This window comes from Patella vulgata, chromosome 3, assembly GCF_932274485.2.
Source record: "Patella vulgata chromosome 3, xgPatVulg1.2, whole genome shotgun sequence".
NCBI classification, from domain to species: Eukaryota; Metazoa; Mollusca; class Gastropoda; family Patellidae; genus Patella; species Patella vulgata.
In genome coordinates, this window is record NC_065881.2 from 39,569,558 (window position 1) to 39,575,694 (window position 6,137).

Genomic DNA, 6,137 nt, shown 5'->3' on the forward strand with positions numbered 1-6,137 from the left:
CAAATCTGGCAATAAATAGTTAACCCAGAACCCATAAACTGAAATTAAAATGAGAAAAATCTTAAAAAGTGATCCTGACAAGGGAAGATGCTAGAAACAATTTTGTGTTATCAATACGATCGTATTGATTAATACTATTTGTCCATAGGAATCAAATGTCATAAATTTTATACGAATAATGAATATCGCTTACTTCAAACAAGTATTTGTTTTAGAGACTAAAACTACAGTTTTTGCCAAAATGACGGTGCTTCCGGTGATAATGAAAATCGTAAATTATTTGTATGAAATCGTCAATGGCATTAGGTATCACACAGTGAAAATTTTATGAAAATCGAATAATAATTGACACTTTTATGGACCAAAAACCTTGAAAAGTGACCTGTTGAAAATCGCCTATTTCTCCGCAACTGAACAAGTTAAATACCAATTTGTGTTATCTATATGATCATATATGTTCATTCTATTAGTTGACTGGAATCAAATATCAAAATTTTAAACAAATAACAAATACGACTGATATGAATAAATATAAATAAATACAGTTTTTGCCCAAACTACGTCATTTCCGGTGACATTTAAAATGTTAAATTGGTTTGACCTAGTCAAAATTGACATAACGCATCAAATGGTGTCACTTCTATGAAAATCCAATAATAATTGACTCTTTTACAGGCAAAATAGCGTAAACAGGGACTAGTGCAAAAATGTCCATTTCTAGGTAACTGCTCATATTACAAACTAGTTTTATACAAATCGAACAATAAATAATTAATCTAGGACTGAAAAACTGAATTAGCCAATGGCGGCCAAAGAAAAATACTGAGACAAAAAAAAATTCACATTTTTGCTCAAGTAAGGCGTCTCTTTAATTCTGTGTAAAACACGACCAAAAAATATTCACAAATAAAAAAGTTTTTTTGTAAAAATTTAAATTTTCTAAATTTGACGCCTAATATCTGCGAAGATTTGCCGAAAATCAAAAGTAGCGTAGCTATGTGCCCTGTCTCAGGCTATGCCAAAATGTATCGAAAGTTAAAATCCAACGATTATTGTTAAAATTACTGCAATATTTTTAAAAACGATAGCTTCGGCGATTCCAGACATTTCGCATTGCCGCAGAACGTTCAAAATAGCTTTATCCTCTAAGACAGACCCACTTTCCCAGTAAAACTGAAGAAATCGTAACGATGCGACAAGCAGTTGCTGAGATCTAATCAAAATAGAATTGGAATAATAATAATAATAATAATAATAACAAGAACTGTGATGCAATAATGACGGGTTTCATCTAATCAAAATAGAATTGGAATAATAATAATAATAACTAGAACTGTGATGCAGTTATGACGGGTTTCACCTGTGCCACGTTACCCATGAATCTACGTCAATTCCGATGTCCCATTACGCTTGAACTTATGTACCAATGAAACCGTTAAACAGATTTCCACATAAGCATTGCACATGTGTTATAAAGTGGACGCAGAATCAACCAAATCCAGCATTATAAATTCCATTTATACATTTGTTACCATGTGTTACAAATGTAAAAAAATTGATCCTGACCAAATTTGTAACTAACTTACAAGTAAGCTGACTTTTTAATAGGAAATTAAAATGCGAAAAAAATCTTACAAAGTATTCCTGACAAAATTGGTTATTTCTCGACGAGGGAAGTTGCTAGAAGCAATATTTTGACATCTATATGATTGCATTGATCCAATCTATATATCCATTTGAATATCTTAATGTTGAACGAATGATAAATATAACTCACTTCCAAAAAATGTTTGTTTTGAAGGCTAAAAATACAGTTTTGTCAAATGACATTACTTCCGGTGATTATGAAAATATTAAATTATGAAAATCAAACAATAATTGACACTTTTATAGACCAAAAACCTTGAAAAGTGTCTTGTAGAACATTGTCTATTTCCCTGCAACCGTACAAGTTAGAAACCATTTTGTGGTATCAGCATGGTCGTAAGAGTTTATTTTATTTGATCAAATATCATAATTTTAAAAACATTACAAAGGAGACTCATTTGAGTAAAATATCTGTTTTGAAGGCTAAAGATACAGTTTTTGTCCAAATGACGTCATTTCCGGTGACAGTGAAAATGTTAAATTGGTTTGACCTAGTCAGAATTGGCATGGGTTGTAAATGCTGAATGGGTTGTAAATAACTTAATTTTACACCTTTGTTCACCCTTTAATCGAAATAGCCCGAAAACGAACTGACGTCACTTCCCTATCAATGAAAACGTTAAACAGATTTCCACATTTGCATTGCACACGTGTTTTAAAATGAAATGGACGTTAAAATCCAACGGTTATTTTTAAAATTACTGCAATATTTTTTAAAAACGATAGCATCGGTGATTTCGCATTGTCAGAGAACGTTCAAAATAGCTTTATCCTCTAATAATCTTAACAAAAACAATAGTGTTTCACACAAGCTACGCAGTGTGAAACCCTAATAAGAATAATCTTAACAAAAACAATAGGGTTTCGCACAAGCTATGCAGCGTGAAACCCTAATAATAATTTTAGTAATCACAATATAATAACTAGAACTGCGATGCAGTAATGACGGGTTTCACCGATGCCACGTTACCCTTGAACTTATATCACTTCCGGTGCCAATGGAACCGAGAAAAAGATTTCCACATAAACATTGCAGACTTGTTATAAAATGGACGCAGAATCAATCAAACCTAGCAATACCAATTCCATTTATACATATGTTAACATGTGTTACATATGTCAAAACAGTGATCCTGACAAAATTAGTTATTAACTTACCGCTATGTTAGCTGATTTTCTAATGGGAAATTAAAACGCGAAAAAATTCTTAAAAAGTAATCCCGACAAAATTGAATATTTCTCGACACGGGAAGATGCTAGAAGCAATTTTTGGACATCTATATGATCGTATTGATTCAATCTATATGTCCATTGGAGTCAAATATCATAATGTTAACTCCAAAAAAATGTTAGTTTTGAAGGCTAAAAATACAGTTCTTGCTAAAATGACAGTACTTCCGGTGATAATGGAAATGTTAAATTAGTACTATGAAATCATAAATGACATAAGGCGTCACACGGTGAAAGGTTTTATGAAAATCGGATAATAATTGACACTTTTATGGACCAAAATCGTCCATTTCTCTGCAACCGTACAAGTTAGAAACAAATAACAAATACGACTCATTTGAATAAAATATATGTTTTGAAGGCTAAAAATACAGTTTTTGCCCAAATGACGTCATTTCCGGGGACAGTGTAAATGTTAAAATGATTTGACCTAGTCCAAATTTGCATTAGGCATCAAATGGTAAAAGAATATTAAAAATCAAATGATCATTTACTCGTTCGTATTGAATAATGCTACAGGTTCACGAAAGTGGTCAAGAAATATTTTAAGATATGAAAAACATGTCATTACCACATTCGAAACATTGGTTCAATACGTCATTTCATAACAGCAGATGCTGCAATAACTCTGGTCCGATGTCTTATTCTATCTCGACTAGACTATTGCAATAGTCTATTATCTGGTATTACGAAAGAACAACAAAATCGACTTCAAAGGATACAAAATTCAGCGGCAAGAATTGTTTCACGAATAAAAGTTCGCGACCACATTTCACCTGTTTTATCCTCTCTTCATTGGCTTCGCATAAATGAACGCATTGAATTCAAATTACTGTGTTTAACATATCAGGCAGTTCATAAAATAGCACATGTGTACCTCCAGGAACTTGTCCAGGAACATTTACCCTCTAGGAACCTAAGATCAAAAAACAACTTTCAGTTACAGTTACCAACGTACAATCTAAAAACTTTTGGAGCAAAATCATTTTCATATCTGGCAGCTTGACATTGGAATAATCTACCTAATCATTTGAAACAGTGCCCAACCTTATCAATTTTCAAATCATCATTGAAGACTTGTCTGTTCCAACGCTATGTTTAGAAATGTGCTTTGAATTGTTGATAAGATTGTAGAAAACTGAACTCTTTGCATGCGCTTCGAGCATACAGTCAGTGTGGAATAGCGCTATACAAATGTTCACATTAAATACCTCATTTTTACACCCTTTTTTCGCATTTCAATCAAAATGGTGCAAATGCAAAACCGAAATAAAAAACTAAGCAAGACATATTTTGCGTCATTAGGAGCATTTATCTTGATCTATTAGATTTGTAAACATTAATATTTGCTTTTTAAAAGCAAATTTTGGGCAAAATTACGTCACTTCCGGTGCCGACAGAAATTTTTATCGGTAGAAGAAAGTTGGGAATTTGCACCACGGAGCATGTGGGCTTTTCTTTTACACAAATCAGGCAATAAATAATTAACCCAGAACCCATAAACTGAAATTAAAATGCGAAATATCTTAAAAAGTGATCCTGGCAAAATTTGTTATTTCTCGGCAAGGGAAGATGCTAGAAACAATTTCGTGATATCAATATGATCGTATTAATTAATACTATTTGTCCATAGTAATCAAATATCATAATTTTTATACAAATAATGAATATCGAATACTTCAAACAAGTATTTGTTTTAGAGGCTAAAAATAAAGTTTTTGCCAAAATGACGGTACTTCCGGTAATAATGAAAATTTTATATTACATGTATGAAATCGTAAATGGCATTAGGTATCACACAGTGAAAATTTTATGAAAATCTAATAATACTTCACACTTTACTTTTATGGACAAAAAACCTTGAAAAGTGATCTGTTGAAAATCGCCTATTTCTCCGCAACTGAAGAAGTTAGAAACCATGTTGTGTTATCTATATGATCGTATGGGTTCATTATATTATTTGACTGGAATCAATTATCAAAATTTTAAATAAATAACAAACACTTTTTTGCGCCTTTAAAGGGCACACTCTTTTAGTTAAATCAGTTTTAAAAAAAAGATATTTGCTTTCGAAAAATGGTACCTAACTGTCAAAATTGCAGTTTTTGGTAAAATTACGCCACTTGCGGTGTCGATAACTTTGTTTTATACAAATCGAACAATAAATAATTAATCTAGGACTGAAAAACTGAATTAGCCAATGGCGGCCAAAGAAAATTACTGAGACAAAAAATGTTCACATTTTTGTTCAAGTCAGAGGACTCTTTAAGTCTGTGTAAAACGCAACTAAAAAATATTCATAAATAAAAAAAGTTTTTTGAAAAAATTTAAATTTTCTAAATTTAGCGTCAAATATCTGCGAAGATTTCCCGAAAATCAAAAATCAAAAGTAGCGTAGCTATGTGCCCTGTCTTCGGCTATGCCAAAATGTATCGAAAGTTAAAATCCAATGATTATTGTTAAAACTATTGCAATATTTTCTAAAACGATAGCTTCATTGATTTCGGACATTTCGCATTGTCACAGAACGTTCAAAATAGCTTTATCCTCTAATCTTAACAAAAACAATAATGTTTCACACAAGCTACACAGTGTGAAACCCTAATAAGAATAATAATCTTAACAAAAACAATAACCAATAGGGTTTCACACAAGTTACGTGATGCAGTAATGACGGGTTTCACCGGTGCCACGTTACCCTCGAACTTAAGTCACTTCAAGTGCCACGTTACCCTTGAACTTATGTCACTTTCGGTACCAATGAAACAATTAAACCGGATTCCACATAAGCATTGCACACATCAAATAAAATGGACGCAGAATAAATCAAATCCAGCCATATCAATTCCATTTAGATCTGTTTCCATGTGTAACATATGTCCAAAAAGTGATCCTGGCAAAATTTGTTACTGACCTACCGCTAAGTTAGCTGAATTTCTAATGGGAAATTAAAATACGAAGAAAAATCTTAAAAAGTGATCCTGACAAAATTGAATATGTCTCGACAAGGGAAGATGCTAGAAGCACATTGTGGACATCTATGTGCCTGTATTGATTCGATCCATATGTCCATTGGAGTCAAATATCATAATGTTAAACGAATAATAAATATAACTCACTTAAAAAAAATGTTTGTTTTGAAGGCTAAAAATACAGTTTTTTCCTAAACGACATTACTTCCGGCGATAATGAAAATGTTAAATTAGTTCTTTGAAATCATAAATGGCATAAGACATCACATGGTGAAAATTTTATGAAAA